Below are 17,947 nucleotides of genomic sequence, written 5' to 3' on the forward strand. Positions count from 1 at the left end.
GACACGCCTACCTGCCGGGGGAGGAGGGGGGGAGACATATTATGCTACTTAGAAATTTTTAAAAATGATTATTTTCGTAGGTTCCTCGATTGAGTTTCACGAAAATACACCCTCTCCCCGCAGAGGTAAATTTTATGAAATATTTGTCGTTTTCTCCCCTTCGGTTTCACGGCAGCCCCACCGAAATTTGGCGGCAAAAACCCTGCAGTCGCCATCTTGATGCAGAAGCGCAGAAGTGTTACTGCGCAGGATAAGACCATTCTGCCCATCATGACCACAGCAGCCCTTCATTATCTCATGATTCACGCCCCTTCTCCCCCCAACGAGCGTATACACACTGTTTCCATCCAATTAATTGTCCAGTGCCCTCTTGAATACCTCATTGAACCCACGTCCACCATAGTTTGTGAATTCCATACTTGCTGGTTTGAAGACTTTTCTTAAATTTCTTTCCCCCCCCCCGCCCAGCATCACTGCTTCTTTTGCTTATCACCTTTAAATGTATATTCTTTTGTTCCTTTTACACACAGGAACAGTTATCTTCCCCCCCGCCCGCCCGCCTCCATCCAGCCCACTCATGAGCTTGGATGCTTTTGTCAAATCTCCTCTTAGGCACCTGCTCTCGAAGAAGAGCAGTCCTAACTGCTACAATCGAACCTGAAGTGAAGTTTCTCATCCCTAGAATCATTCTTGTAAACTACTTCTCCACATTGCCCGATGAGCTCATAACCATATACAACACTGGTTGAGGTCTAACAATTGTGTTACACAGGTTGAATACCACCTCTTTCTTAACAGGGCATAGAACACAAGAATAAAGCCAAGGATAATGGTATATTTCACTACTTGTCTATCTACCACTAATTATCCTGCCACTTTTAATTATAATGTGGTAAGGAAAAGCCAGGGAACTGCAACCTGGTGAGCCTGACAGTGATGGTGGACAAATTGTTAGAGGGAATCTAGAGGGACAGGATTTACACATATTTGGAAAGGCATGGATTGATTAGAGATGGTCGATAGGGGGTTGTAGACTTGCTCACTGCGATAGTGTGTTTCATTATAGATGTTTTGTCACCTTGCTAGGTAACACTGGCAGCGCACCTCTGCTGAAGCATTAGTGTTCTGTTCCACTTGTTATTTATATGCCTCGGTTTGCTGGGGTGGTTGGTATTACTTCTGGTTCTGTGTTTCAGTGGATATTGGGTCCAGTTCAATGTGTTTGTTGATGGAGTTCCAGTTGGAATGCCAGGCCTCCAGGAATTCCTTAGCCTGTCTCTGTTTGGCTCATGCTATTATGGATGTGTTGTCCCAGTCAAATTTGTGCCCTTCTTTGTCTGTCTGTATTGAGAATTGGTTCTCCTCCCCTCCCCCTCCTCACCAAAACCTGTAAAACAGAGCTGCATCAGGACATTATTCAAATGAGTCACAACACACTACAACAATCCAGAATTGCGCAAAGCAGGACAGAAGCACAGTTTTTGAAAGGAATGGATACCCAAAAAGCACAATCCGCCATTACCTCTGCAACAGACCACAACAAAATGACACAACATGGCCAGACACACTAGTTACCCCACCATACAGTGTCATATCAGAAATGACTGGAAGATTACTCAGACCTCTAGATATCAGGGTAGCCCACAACCAACAACTACCGAAAAAACAAAGGATCCCATACCCACGACCAATGAAACCAAAGTAATATACAAAATACCATGCAAGGACTGTGAAAAACATTACATAGGCCACAATGAAAGAAAACTGACAACAAGGATACATGATAACAAAGTGTGGAGCTGGATGAACACAACAGGCCAAGCAGCATCTCAGGAGCACAAAAGCTGACAGCTCTCTGATGAAGGGTCTAGGCCCGAAACGTCAGCTTTTGTGCTCCTGAGATGCTGCTGGGCCTGCTGTGTTCATCCAGCTTCGCACTTTATTATCTTGGATTCTCCAGCATCTGCAGTTCCCATTATCACTGATACAAGGATACATGAACCCAGATAGCTACCAAGAGACACGACTAATTCTCACTGGTTTCAATACACATGGACTAAGGAGGACACAAATTCAACTAGGACAACACATCCATAATAACAGCCAAACAGACAAGCCAGGGAATTCCCGGAGGTTTGGCATTCCAACCGGAACTCCATCAAATAACACATTGAATGGGGATAACAACGTGTAGAGCTGGATGAACACGGCAGGCCAAGCAGCATTAAAGGAGCAGGAAAGCTGACGTTTCGGGCCTGGACCCTTCTCCAGAAACATTGAACTGGACATGTTTTACAAACCACTGAAAAAAAAACAGAACCGGAAGTAATGCCAACCACCCCAGCAAACCAAGGCATTTAAATAACAAGGGGGACAAAACACCAATGCTTCAGCAGAGATGCACTGATGATATTACCTATCGGGGGATGAAATGTCTGCAACCAAACACACCAGCTCAGTGAGCAAGTCTACCACCTTATCCACACCCAAGCCACAAGTCTTCTTAAAAACTTTATAGTCAACATGGCTTTGTGCATTGGAAAATTATATCTCACTAACTTGAGTTCTTTAGAGTAACAGAGGATTGATGAGGGCAGAGCAATTAACGTGATCTATATAAACTTAAGTAAGGCATTTGAGAATGTTCCTCATGGGAGACTGACAAGATTAAATCACATGGAATACAGTAAGAACTCACCATTTGGATACAGAATCCACTTGAAGGTAGGAGTCAGAGTGGTGGTGGAGGAGGATTGCTTTTCAGACCGGAGGCCTGTGACCATTGGTGTGTCACAAGTAGTGGTGCTGGGTCCACTGCTTTTCGTAATTTAAATGATTTGGTTGTGAACATATGAGGCATGGTTGGTAAGTCGGAAGATGATACCAATGTTGGAGGTAGTGGACAGCAAAAGGTACCTTAGAGTACAAATGAATCTTGATCAGGTGGGTCAATGGGCCGAGGAGTGGCAGATGGAGTTTAATTTAGATAAATGTAAGGTGCTGCAGTTTGGAAAGGCAAATCAGGGCAGAACTTGTATGCTTAATGGTAAGGTCCTGGGGAGTGTTACTGAACAAAGAGACCTTGGACTGTAGGTGTATAATTCCTTGAAAGTTGAGTTGTAGGTAGGTAGGATAGCATTGGCAGCTTTTGGTGTGCTTAACTTTATTGGTCAGTGCATTGGTTATGGGAGTTGGGAGGCTATGTTACGGTTGAGCAGGACTTGGTTAGGCCACTATTAGAATACTGCTGCAATTCTGGACTCCCTGCTATAGAACAGATGTTGTGAAACTTGAAGGAGTTCAGAAAAGATTTAAGGATGTTGCCAGGGTGGAGAGCTTGAGGTATAGGAAGAGGCTGGGGCTGTGGGGTTGTTGACTTGGCTTGTTTTCGTTCAGATGTTTCATCACCATGCTAGGTGACATCATCACTGGAACCTCTGATGAAGCAAAGGTATTCTACTCTGCTTGGAATTTATACTGTTTGGTCCGTTATGGTGAGTAGTGTCATTTCTGGTTTTGATCTGTATGGGTTTGTACATGGGGTCTAATTCCATGTTTGTTGATTGCCCTATGGGTGGACAACCATGCCCCTCAGGAATGCCCGTGGATGCCTATGTTTGGCTTGGGCTACTATGGTTAACTTGTCCAAGTTATGCTGATGACATTCATTGTCTGAATGTACCGATATTAAGGAGAGTTCATAGTGTCATTTTGCTGCTAGTTGATGTTCATGTATTCTGATGGCTAGTTTCCTTTCTGTCTGTCCGATGTAATGTTTGCGGCACTTGTTGCATGGCATTTTGTAAACCACTTTGGTTTTGCATGTTGTGGGAATGCTGGGGCTATTTTTCCTGGAGCATCAAAAGTTGAGGGGAGACTTTATAGAGGTTTGCAAAATCATGAGGGACATGGATAGGATGAACTGACAAGGTCTTTTTCCTGGGATGAAGGAGTCTAAAACTAGAGAGGGCATAGGGTTAAGGTGAGAAGGGAAAGATTTAGAAAGGGCAACTTTTTAAAAAAAAATGCAGACGGTCGTGCATGTTTGGAAAGAGCTGCCAAAGGAAGTGGATGAGGCTGGTACAATTACAGCATTTAAAAGGCATCTGAAATACGTATCTGAATAGGAAGAGTTTGAGAGATGGTAACTGGGACTAGATTAACTTCACATATCTGGTCAGCACAGCGGAGTTAGCCTGAGAGGTCTGTTTCCATGAAGTACAGCCCTATGACTTAATTACATATAGACCCAAGATAATAAAATGTGAGGCTGGATGAACACAGCAGGCCAAGCAGCATCTCAGGAGCACAAAAGCTGACGTTTCGGGCCTAGACCCTTCATCAGAGAGGGGGATGGGGTGAGGGTTCTGGAATAATTAGGGAGAGAGAGGGAGGTGGACCGAAGATGGAGAGAAAAGAAGATAGGTGGAGAGAGTATAGGTGGGGAGGTAGGGAGGGGATAGGTCAGTCCAGGGAAGACGGACAGGTCAAGGAGGTGGGATGAGGTTAGTAGGTAGATGGGGGTGCAGCTTGGGGTGGGAGGAAGGGATGGGTGAGAGGAAGAACAGGTTAGGGAGGCAGAGACAGGTTGGACTGGTTTTGGGATGCAGTGGGTGGAGGGGAAGAGCTGGGCTGGTTGTGTGGTGCAGTGGGGGCAGGGGACGAACTGGGCTGGTTTAGGGATGCAGTTGGGGAAGGGGAGATTTTGAAACTGGTGAAGTCCACATTGATACCATTAGGCTGCAGGGTTCCCAGGCAGAATATGAGTTGCTGTTCCTGCAACCTTCGGGTGGCATCATTGTGGCACTGCAGGAGGCCCATGATGGACATGTCATCTAAAGAATGGGAGGGGGAGTGGAAATGGTTTGCGACTGGGAGGTGCAGTTGTTTGTTGCGAACTGAGCGGAGGTGTTCTGCAAAGCGGTCTCCAAGCCTCCGCTTGGTTTCCCCAATGTAGAGGAAGCCACACCGGGTACAGTGGACGCAGTATACCACATTGGCAGATGTGCAGGTGAACCTCTGCTTAATGTGGAATGTCATCTTGGGGCCTGGGATAGGGGTGAGGGAGGAGGTGTGGGGGCAAGTGTAGCATTTCCTGCGGTTGCAGGGGAAGGTGCCGGGTGTGGTGGGATGAGAGGGCAGTGTAGAGCGAACAAGGGAGTCACGGAGAGAGTGGTCTCTCTGGAAAGCAGACAGGGGTGGGGATGGAAAATTGTCTTGGGTGGTGGGATCGGATTGTAGATGGCGGAAGTGTCGGAGGATGATGCGTTGTATCCGGAGTTTGGTGGGGTGGTGTGTGAGAACGAGGGGGATCCTCTTTGGGCGGTTATGGCGGGTGCGGGGTGTGAGGGATGTGTTGCGGGAAACTCCAATTCCCTGGCCCCCAACACCTCATCTTCACCATGGACGTCCAGTCCCTATACACCTGTATTCCGCATGCAGATGGCCTCAAGGCCCTCCACTTCTTCCTGTCCCGCAGGCCCGACCAGTCCCCCTCCACCGACACCCTCATCCGCCTAGCCAAACTCGTCCTCACCCTGAACAACTTCTCTTTTGACTCCTCCCACTTCCTACAGACTAAGGGGGTGGCCATGGGCCCCAGCTATGCCTGCCTCTTTGTAGGTTACGTGGAACAGTCCCTCTTCCGCACCTACACAGGCCCCAAACCCCACCTCTTCCTCCGGTACATTGATCACTGTATCGGCGCCGCCTCTTGCTCCCCAGAGGAGCTCGAACCGTTCATCCACTTCAACACCTTCCACCCCAACGTTCAGTTCACCTGGGCCATCTCCAGCACATCCCTCACCTTCCTGGACCTCAGTCTCCATCCCAGGCAACCAGCTTGTAACTGATGTCCATTTCAAGCCCACCGACTCCCACAGCTACCTAGAATACACCTCCTCCCACCCACCCTCCTGCAAAAATTCCATCCCCTATTCCCAATTCCTCCGCCTCCGCTGCATCTGCTCCCACGATAAGACATTCCACTCCCGCACATCCCAGATGTCCAAGTTCTTCAAGGACCGCAACTTTCCCCCCCACAGTGATCGAGAGCGCCCTTGACTGCGTCTCCCGCATTTCCCGCAACACATCCTTCACACCCCGCCCCCGCCACAACTGCCCAAAGAGGATCCCCCTCGTTCTCACACACCACCCCACCAACCTCCGGATACAACACATCATCCTCCGACACTTCCGCCATCTACAATCCGACCCCACCACCCAAGACATTTTTCCATCCCCACCCCTGTCTGCTTTCCGGAGAGACCACTCTCTCCGCGACTCCCTTGTTCACTCCACACTGCCCTCTCACCCCACCACACCCGGCACCTTCCCCTGCAACCGCAGGAAATGCTACACTTGCCCCCACACCTCCTCCCTCACCCCTATCCCAGGCCCCAAGATGACATTCCACATTAAGCAGAGGTTCACCTGCACATCTGCCAATGTGGTATACTGCGTCCACTGTACCCGGTGTGGCATCCTCTACATTGGGGAAACCAAGCGGAGGCTTGGAGACCGCTTTGCAGAACACCTCCGCTCAGTTCGCAACAAACAACTGCACCTCCCAGTCGCAAACCATTTCCACTCCCCCTCCCATTCTCTAGATGACATGTCCATCATGGGCCTCCTGCAGTGCCACAATGATGCCACCCGAAGGTTGCAGGAACAGCAACTCATATTCCGCCTGGGAACCCTGCAGCCTAATGGTATCAATGTGGACTTCACCAGTTTCAAAATCTCCCCTTCCCCAACTGCATCCCTAAACCAGCCCAGTTCGTCCCCTGCCCCCACTGCACCACACAACCAGCCCAGCTCTTCCCCTCCACCCACTGCATCCCAAAACCAGTCCAACCTGTCTCTGCCTCCCTAACCTGTTCTTCCTTTCACCCATCCCTTCCTCCCACCCCAAGCCGCACCCCCATCTACCTACTAACCTCATCCCACCTCCTTGACCTGTCCGTCTTCCCTGGACTGACCTATCCCCTCCCTACCTCCCCACCTATACTCTCTCCACCTATCTTCTTTTCTCTCCATCTTCGGTCCGCCTCCCCCTCTCTCCCTATTTATTCCAGAACCCTCACCCCCATCCCCCTCTCTGATGAAGGGTATAGGCCCGAAACGTCAGCTTTTGTGCTCCTGAGATGCTGCTTGGCCTGCTGTGTTCATCCAGCCTCACATTTTATTATCTTGGTTTCGCCAGCATCTGCAGTTCCTATTATCTCTGATACACATAGACCCATGTTTCTTTGCTTCTGTAGCATCTCACTTCTCTGTATTGAAACCTATCTGCCTACTCCAACTTGTCTAATGTTCCTCTGGAGTTAGAGTGTCTTCAGTTCGAGATTCTTCCGAGTTTTTTTTTGTGTCATCTGCAAATTTTGAAATTGTCTCCCACACCAAAACTTTAGATCATTTATGAGGGAAACTCCAGTAATAACACCTTCAACTTGACAAAATATCCATTGAACATAACTATTTCCTGTCACTGAGCTGATTTTGGATCCACTTTGCTCCTGACTCTCTTACTCCATGATCTATAACTCTGCTCAAGTCTGTGATACTGTGTTGAATATGACAATGTTGGAGCAATCCAGATCCCCAACCTGCATCGTATTTCCAGAAAATAACGTTGCTTGTTTGAACAGCCAGTGCAAACAGAAGGCCAGACTCCCCTGTCATTGAAAGAATCACACAAGATTCAAAACAATCTGGTCCTCTTTCCATAGATGCTTCCAGCTGAGTTTCTCAAATATTTTTTGTTCTTGTTTCAGATTTCCAGCATCAGTAGTATTTTGTTTTTTTGCGGAAATAAAAACCCCTTAGCATTATTTGGAAATATAGTAGGGGTATTTTTAACATGTCCCATCCAATATTTATCCTTCAAATCAACATCACAAAAACAATTTGTCACTTTGCCATTGCATGTATATTGGTTATCACACATCCTAAATAATAAGTGGTTATCAACAAATGAAGTATTGCATTGGCTGACAGTGGAAAGCACTATAAAAATGCAAAGCTTTCTTTTTAGTATTGATCGTTGGGATAAGAGAGGGGGTTTATGATTCTGGCAAATTCATGTTCCTCATTGAAATATACCTCTTTCTAAATGCAAAGGCTGATCAGGAGAAAATAAAACAAGTGGCACATGGGACACAGTTAATAGTTTGAACTATTGTTGATTTAACCCCTTTTAAAAGAAGTTCTCATTTGTGAAATTTCTGAACATCACTGATATCATTTTTGGCTGTCACAAAGCTGAGTTTATTTATTAGTAAAACAGAATACATGAAAAGGAGTTTGAAACGTCCAGGGTATTATGATATGCATTGAAAGCTTTAAAAAGAACAATCTGTTCAACATCTGGATACATGTTTCAGCTTTCTAATCAGATTGTCAAAATTGGAAAGTCTCCGATCAGGAATCAATATTTTTGTAGGAAAATTAGAAGCATTTTATGTTGATATACCAAAGGTTTAAAGTAGCAGCATAAACCTACGTCAAGTGATCCCCAACTCTGTCACAATTGCTCTTCACAGTAAGCAAAAATACTTTAAACAAACATGTACCATTAAATCTTAGACTGACCACAGACCAAAGCTTTAAGACCATCCACAATTCATAATTAAGGAAACAAATCCACTCAATCTCATGAAGAAATTGTTGCAGATCAGATACCTGTTCAAATGTCAATGTATAGATAATATACACTAATCTGATCTTGCTATAAAACAGTTGGTAACTAAAACCTGACAAGTTTTAAAGAGTGTTTAAATACATTGAAATATTTTAAAAGCTAGATAGAGTTTTTGAATATCAGGGATTGAAGGCTACAGTGAGCATGCTGGAGAGAGTTGAGCCTGAGTCAGATCAGCCATGATTTTGTTGAATAGCAGGGCAGGTTTGTACTCATGTCCTACATTTGCCAAATTAATCTATTACAAAAAAATAAAATTTACATTACCTCAAAGCTAAACATTTATCATTAAAGCACAATGCCATGGCTTGAAATTGCATGAAAACAATAGGAAATATAAAAGGTGAATCAGTAGAGTTCCAAACAAGTTTCCAGAAAAAAAATTGATTCGTGGATTAGAACACAGAGACATTTGTGAAATGGCCCCTATCACCAATCAGGTCATGAGTCTACTATTAGGGACCAACCTTAAGACCACATCGTTTTCTGCTGTTTCCAACCAGTCAGAAAAACGATTTGAGACACCCAGGAGTTGAAATATTTTATATTCTTTACAATGTCAAGGTAGGACTGCAAGTTGTCAATACAGATTATTTGTTTGCCTTCGGAATATATCCCCTACGGATCAGACTAATCTTCCTTTACTTCTCCACTGCCTAACTTCACAGTCTAGTCCAAAGATGTGCAAGTTAGATGAATTGGTCATACTAATTGCCATATCGTGTCCAGAGGTGTGGAGGCCAGGTAGATTAGCTATGATAAATACAAGGTCACAGGTATAGGGTAGGGGTTTGGGTGGGCTGCTCTTTGGAAGGTCAGTATAGACTCGATGGACTGAACGGCCTCTTTCTGCACAGTAAGGATTCTGTGAATATACAAAACGACTAAAGTGATCTACAACATACCCAAGATTTGCACAATTCGAAATCTGGGTTTTCAGATGCATTGAGTAGATAATAATTGCCAAAACAGAATCTCAGTTAATGTAAATTACACAAATATACCAAGTAAAGTACATTTTCATTTAACAAATCCCATGTTGCTCCACATCAAAAACTTGAATGGATTTATCCATTTTTCTTCCACAAATTAAGCCATAAACGCCTCTGTCTGACTTGTAGATGAGGTGCAAAATTTAACCGTATCCCCCAAAATACTACCATACCAAATGTAACAACTACAAAGACTGCATATATTAATCAATATACTCCATTGTACCGGAGATATTGTCAGCAAAAACCTGTGATATACACACACAGCAGCTTTAATACATTTCCTACTTAGTCTTTAAAGTGGTAGCAGTTATAATACTATCAGTTTTAAAATAGCTATGGAAAAGATAAGTCTTCCATAAAAGTTAAAGTTCTTAATTGGAATGAGACAAATTTTAAGAGTATGAAACAAGAACTTTCAAAAGTTGATTGGAATAGACTGCAGGTAAAAGGGATGATTGACAGGTGGGAAGTTTTCAAAAGTTTGATAACGGGAGTTCAGAGTCAGTGTTCCTGTTAGAGTGAAAGACAAGGCTAGTAAGATTAGGGAACAATGGTTAAATAAAGATATTGTGGTTGTAGTCAAGAATTTTAAAAAAATCTTGTATTATTAGATGCAGGCAACTGGGATCAACTGAATCTCTTCAAGGAGTATAAACAATGTAGGGACATTCTTAAGGAAATCAGGAAGACAAAAGGGGGATTATGAAATAGCCTTGGCAGATGAAGCTAAAAGAAGATCCAAAAAAATTCTATAAATACATTAAGAACCAGAGATCAACTGCAGAGAGTAGGTCCCTTTAAAAGATCAGCGGATGCTGGTGTTGAATCTCAGGTGGTGGTGAAGTATTAAAGTGAATATTTTGCATCAGTTTTTTAACTATTAAGACAAATGGAGACTACAAAACAAGTATTGATGTTTTGAAAATAGTTCACATCACAAAAGAGGAAGTTTTGAAAGTCTTAGAAAATATAATCGTTGATAAATCTACAGGACCTGATCTAGTGTATCCTAGGAACATTATGGGAAGTTAGGGAGGAAATTGCAGGGCCCCTAGCAAAATATTTGTATCTGTAAGTGAGAGTGAAGTACTGGAGGATGGCTAATGTTGTGCCGTTGTTGAAGGCTGTAAGAAACCTGGAAACCATAGACTGCTGAGTGAGTAAGTTGTTGGAGGTGACTCTGAAAGGTAGGATTTATGCACATTTGGAGAGGCAAGGATTGGTTAGGGATAGTTAGCATGGTTGTGTGAAAGGAAAATTGTGTCTCACTAACTTGATTGAGTTTTCTCAGGAAGTAACCGAAAATATTGATGAGGGAAGGGTGGTAGACGTTGTTTACTTGGACATTAGTAAAACATTTGACCAGGTTTTACATGTTGCACTAATTAATGAAAAGTTGGATCACATGGGATCCAGGGTGAACTTGCCAATTGGCTACATAAATTTTCTTTACAGTAGGGTACAGAGGGTGATGGTGGAGGATTATTCTTCACACTGAAGGCCGGTGACTGGCGGTATTCTACAGGAAATGATATTGGTCCACTTCAGTTTGTCATGTGTGTAAATAACTTAGATGCAAAATATATGATGCGTGGTTAGTAAGTTTGCAGATGACACCAAAATTCATGTTTTAGTGGAAAGTGAAGGTTATCTAAGATTACAAAAAAAGATCTTGATCTATTGGGTCTTTAGGCAGAGGATTGGCAGTGGAGTTTAATTTGGATAAATAAGGGGTGTTGCATTTTGGAAATACAAAACAAGAGAGAGATCTAGGGGTTCAGGTACATAATTATTTTATGTATGTGTGTCATAAGTAGACAGAGTGGGTAAAACAGCATTTAGCATGCTTGCCTTCATTGCTCAGTCCTTTGGGTTTAGGCATTGGGACATGTTGAGGTTGTATAGAACTTTCTGGAGTACTATGTGCAGTTCTGGTTTCCCTGATACAGGAAGGACATTATTAAAAACTGAAGAGCGTTCAGAAATGATTTGCCAGGACATGGCTGGGAATTGGAGGATTTGAGATACAAAAATACACTGGAAAGGCTGAGATGTTTTTGACTGGAGAATAGGAGGTTGAGGGTGACCTTATTGAGGGTTACAAAATCATGAGGGGCATCAATAACGAAGGTCTTTTCCCTAGGGTGAAGCAATTCAAAATTAGGGGTTATATTTTTATTTTTTAAAAAGGTGAGGTAAGTGCAGGCAGGTGGGACTAGTTTAGTTTGGGAACATGGGCAGTGTGGACTATTTGGACTGAAAGATCTCAGATTCCATGCTATGCAACTCACTGGCAACAACTAATGCTGCTTCATTGGAGTGTAATCACGACAGAGTCAAAGTAGGGCCAAAGCCATGGAGTTGAGAGTTTGGGGTAGTTACATAGATGTGGAAGAGCAAGGTCACACAGGGGAATTGAACAATAGGGTAACATTAATTTAGAAGCATTCAGGAAGTGAAAGTCAAAATCAGAGAGTACTGTATTACACACAAATAGGATGGCGCAAATTCAGAGTTACGTAGTGAGTCCCAGTTAAGTTTAAGTTCATGACGTGTGGTAGATGAAGAGGCTGGGCAAAGCAGCATTGCAACAGTTCAATTGAGATTGCAAGAATACTGATGAAACCTTCACCTGTAGGAGGAATGAAGCAAAAGTTGAAAGTGACAGACTACACATGCCATTGTTGTTGATGTAAATCCTATGCGCCTGGACTGCACAATGAAACTCAAAAACATTGAGCAGTTTAGAAAAATCAATTCCTCAAAGTAAACCTAAACCTGCTTTACTAGTCACAAGCCACTCGCAATTCATTGAAAATAAAATTCAAAAATTTGACAGTTAAGGGTGTTAGTAATCTGCTTTAAATATTCTCACTAATTATTGCCCTGTTATTGAAGATCATCACATTGTACTTGCCCCATTTTCTGCTTCAATACAGAGCTTCAAGGACATTAGGCAATTTGGATTTTAGCAACTGACTCAATCATGTTCTTGTGACTAGAGGCATCATCACATCTCAGTTATCAGAGACGCACTTTCTTTAATAAGGAATATAATTCTGAGTTCGTATTGTTGCATACTAGAAATTGTGTTGAAGAGAGGCAGACTTAGTTGTTATTTGTTCCTTGATTTTATGACAAAGTCTGGGACTTGTAGGGGATGTAAGTTTGAAGACTTTTGGCCCAGCTGGAATGTCAAGGGAACTTTAGTTATCCGTTTAAGATTGGTGAATTGTTTTCTATGAAACTTTACTAACTAAAAAATGTCCTTTAGGGAGGGAAACTGCCATCCTTACCGGGTCTGGCCTACACATGACTCCAGACCCACAGTAGTGTGGTTGACTCTGAACTGCCGTCTGGACAATAAATGCTGCCTAGCCAGTGATGTTCTCACTTTACTATTGAATAAAAACAAACCAACCCAATTTATGTCCTTCCAAGATATTTCTTGTACTGGCACAAACTGCTCCTGTGGTTGGTATAGAAAGGCACCATTTCCAAAACATAAAATTCGAGGTAAAAATGCACTAGATTAAACTAGAAGTAAATCACAAACTGAACAGCAAGTTCGGGATTAGCATATGTGTTTTCTGCAATCACGTTCTCCATTTTAAAATTACTTAATATGGGCTTCATTTAGTGTCAGTGTCAATGTGAAATTCACTTTTTCCACAATAGGTGTTTAAACCAAGTGGATCTAATGTGGCATACAGAACATAAACATAGCAAAAAAGGTCATCCAACAGTTTTATACAGATAAAGTGTATATAGTGCAAATTCTCAGCACAAGTCAAGAATCTATTACTGGAATCTTCCACATCTGCAAGCAGGATTTAAATTCTTTCAAAAAAAAAAAGCAGAGAAAGGTCAGAGGGAAGAATTCAAGTAAATCATATGGCATTCAAAGTTTTGTAAAGATCTGAGACTCGGATTGTGGGGGAGGATGTTGACTTGCTTGCCAAGCTGGCTTGTTTTCATTCAGATGTCTCGTCACAATACTAGGTGACATCAGTGGAGCCTCTGATGAAGCAGTGTTATACTACTCCATTTGGGCCGTTATGGTGAGTAGTCTCATTTCTGGTTTTGACCATCAACTAGCAGCAAAACGGCATGATGAACTCTACGCTCAGACAACTGGGACAAGGTAACCATAGTAATCCAAGCCAAATGTAGACACGCATAGGAATTCCAAGAGGCATGGTTCTCCAACCATAATGCAATCAATAAACAGAATTGGACCCCATGTACAAACCTATACAGATCAAAACCAGAAATGACACTACTCACCATAACGGACCCAACCGTATAAATTCCATGCGGAGTAGAATAACACTGCTTCAGAGGCTTCACTGATGTCGTCACCTAGTGTGGTGATGAAAAGCCTGAATGCAAACAAGCCAGCTAGGCAAGCAAGTCAACATCCTCAAATCATGTGGCCTGTTGAGCTTGCTCCATTATTTAGTATGATCATGGGTGATCTTGGGGTACTGCACCTCATATCCCCTTATTTCCTGTTGAGTTTGCAAACCACATCTGGATAGGTGATGGAGGATCTGCAGCACAAAGATATAAAAATAAAGATTAATTATATTTAAGTAATATTTGCATGCCACCAAACCAAATAAACTGTCAAACATTTTTTTTTACATTAACAAAAACATGATTGACTGGTGTTGAGCCAGATTTTTAAAAATGGGGTGAAACAGTTTGGAGGAGATGGATTGAAAAAGAAAAACCTCTCTGATGAAGGGTCTAGGCCCGAAACGTCAGCTTTTGTGCTCCCGAGATGCTGCTTGGCCTGCTGTGTTCATCCAGCCTCACATTTTATTATCTTGGAATTCTCCAGCATCTGCAGTTCCCATTATCTTTGAAAATAAATGTCATTTTTTTCCCCCTCGTTCAATTTCTTACCATATTCCATTTGAAACCTGGATCAATAGCCTATACAAAACATTTCCAGCGTTTTTCAGTTCAGCTCACATTATATTGCAACTGAAATTGTTTAATTATTTCCATTCTTGACCGTTCAGGAGCAGGGCTTAGTGGTTAGTACTGCTGCCTCACAGCAGCAAGGACCCAGGTTTGATTCCATCCTCAGTTGACTGTGCACACTTCATACATTCTCTGCATAGGTTCTCTCTAGGTGCTCCAGTTGCCTCCCACTGTCCAAAGTGGTGCAGGCTAGGTAGATTAGCCACCTGAAAATGTTAAGTTTCAAGGTTAGGACGGGTGTAGATCTGATTGGGATGCTCTTTGGAAGGTCAGTGTGAAGTTGATGGGCTGAATGGCCTGCTTCCACACAGTGTAGGGAAGCAGTGATGGAATTAGAAACCTCAGGTGCAGGATACAATCCTACAAACTCAAAAGGCATTATCAACTCAGACGTTCAAATTCATACAGGACAGAGATACAGGGGAAAATTTTCGTTTTCAAACATGGAACCCTTACTGCTGCAAAGCAACACTAGAAACTGAACCTGGAATCAAAAGGGAGATTAGTTACACAGAAAACTGAAATGTAATGCAAGAATCAACATTCACACCCCATTTAGTGAGCATTACTGCACGTGTTGTGTTTGTACCTTGGGTCTTTCCCACCAATAAAACTGGCATTTTATACCCACCTAATATCAGACTGTCAACAAGCTATTAGATACCCAGTACCCATGATTGGGTAGAACATGAACAAGTACTCCAATGCTTTATGTTGGAGTCTTCATTTATATACCAAATGTTTTATTGATACTTTGTCAGAATTAATATAGAGCTACCAGTTGCTCATGAAGCTGGGATGCTTTCTATATTAAGTGCACCAAGACCAAAAAACTCTTCAAATTACAAGTATGACACCTAACCAAATCCCAACGTACGTCTCAGTTGACACACTAGGCTCACAGATCCAAAAGACTTCTATTAGAGAACAATAGTAAGTTTTAGTTGAATCAACAGGAAAGAGCCACTTATTTTAAATACACCATGTAATTGTTACAAATAAAGGAAGTAGAGGGATACAGATTAGGTTTGCAATTATTTAGCAAACCTGCAAGTCTGGATGTGGACACTGAAGGCAGATGTGCCAATGATCCACAAACTTCAGAAGTCTCCATTAATGGCAGAAAAGGAAGCAAAGTGGGTGAGGTAAAAGACCTACTGGCATTAATCAATAGATTATATCCAGGTCTCTGGATTAACAATGTTTAGAAGACCTGCAGATGGCACAATTTTAATCTGGAATTAAAATTCAGTTCAGAGTCTAAATGCGATCATGAATCTATTGTTGAGTGGAGGTAGATTATAGGGGAGACGTCAGAGGTAGGGACGTGGAATACATTGCCAGAGAGGGTAGTGGAGTCTGACTCATTTAGGGCATTTAAGCGGCTACTAGGCAGGCATATAGATGTTAAAATTGGGGTGGAGGTTAGATAGATCTTAGGTTTAGAGTAAAGGTTTGGCACAACATAGTGGGCCAAAGCACCTCTACTGTGTAAAATTGTGTTCTGCTGATTGTCAGAAACACTGATCTGGTTCTGCTGTCCTTAGCGGTCTGGTCTATGTGCAGGACTCCAGACCCACAGCTGTGGTTGACACTTAATTTTAGGGATGGACAATGAATGCTGGCCTAGCCAATTAGCCTTACCATTATCCCATGAAAGAATAAAAAAGTGCGTTAGATTTATAAAAGCATGAAAAAGATTAAAATTTGCAGAATTTGAAAACTTGTAATGGCAAGCATTGTAAAAATTGTTTTGTTAAATTGATCCCCTACAATTTGCCTACTGACTGTAAACAGGTCCACTGGATGCCATTTTCCCAGCCCTGCATTCGCCCTGGAACATGTGGACGATGACACCTGCTCAGACTATAGCTCTGCCTTCAACACCATTATCACCTCAAGACTGACCAAAATTCAGTCCGAGGTCTTAGCTCCACCCTCTGCAACTGGATCCTCAGCTTCCCAACCCATAGACTGCAGTGAAGGTTGCCAAATGCACCTCCTTCACACTAACACTCCATACTTCAACCCCCAACCCCATTGCATTCTCAGCTTCCTACTGTACTCTACATACACCATGACTGTGCAGCAAAATTCTAAACAAATGCTATCTACAAGTTTACTGAGGACACCATGGTAGGATGGATATCAAACAATTACAAGCAGAAGGGAGGGGGGCTTGGTGCAATAACAACCTGTCAAATGTGAGCAAAAAGAACATTTTGTTCTGAAGTCCACAAGGAGACCACACCCCCATCTGCATCAGTGAAATAGATGTTAACAGGGTTGAGCTCAATAAGTTCCTGGTAGTGACAATAATAAATCACCTGTCCTGGACTTACCACGTAGATGTGACGGTCGAGGAAGTCAGAACACTTTTTCTTGCAGCTCAAGAAATTTGGCATGTCTCAAAAAAAAGGACACTCCTCAGCTTTTATAGAAACCATTCTGTTGTGTGCACAGACTGGTACAACTGTTCTGCCTGGGATTGAGAGAAACCGCATTGGGTTGTGCACACAGCCCAGGCCATCATAGAAGCCAACTTCCGTCTATGCACTCCATTTGCACCTCTCATTTCTGCAGAAAAGGCTGCTAACATTAAAGACCCATCTCACTCTGATAATGCTCCCCAAAAGAGTCTTCCATCATCTGGGTGGTAGAAGATTGAACATACCAATAGGTTCAACAGCTTCTTCGCTGCTATTAGATTGATGAATAGACTAACTTCAACTAACATTGATCTTGCTTTGTGCAAAGCCTATGTAGTACAACTTGTATATGTCACCATCCAAATTTTTTCCCCCCCACCCATGACTACCTGTACTGCTTGCAAATGAAACTTTTCACTGTACTTCGATAGGTACGTGACAATAAAACAAAAAGAAAACACTACGTAAACATCGAGTAACTTAAATCAATTGTCTGTGAATTGCCTGCCACTATTCCCATGGAAACTTTTCAGGTGCATTTTAGCTGGCCATGTCTAACCTTTAGAAAGGGACGTTAAAAAATGTGGATTTCATTCAGGTTTATCCTAGATTTCTAAAAGTAGCAGAGTAAACAAAAGTTGGGATGTCTCCCTCAATTGCCATGGAATCCAGAAGAGAATTTATATATCACCTTACTTCTTGAAGGCATCCTAAAAGAACTTCACAACCAAGTTTCTTTTGGACTCTAGTCACCTTCATAGCAAACACGCACAGCAGAATCTGAAACAATTAATCAGAAGTGGTAACAGTGTCTGAAGAAGAAATGACAA

The sequence above is a fragment of the Stegostoma tigrinum genome, chromosome 21 (assembly GCF_030684315.1).
Source record: "Stegostoma tigrinum isolate sSteTig4 chromosome 21, sSteTig4.hap1, whole genome shotgun sequence".
NCBI classification, from domain to species: Eukaryota; Metazoa; Chordata; class Chondrichthyes; order Orectolobiformes; family Stegostomatidae; genus Stegostoma; species Stegostoma tigrinum.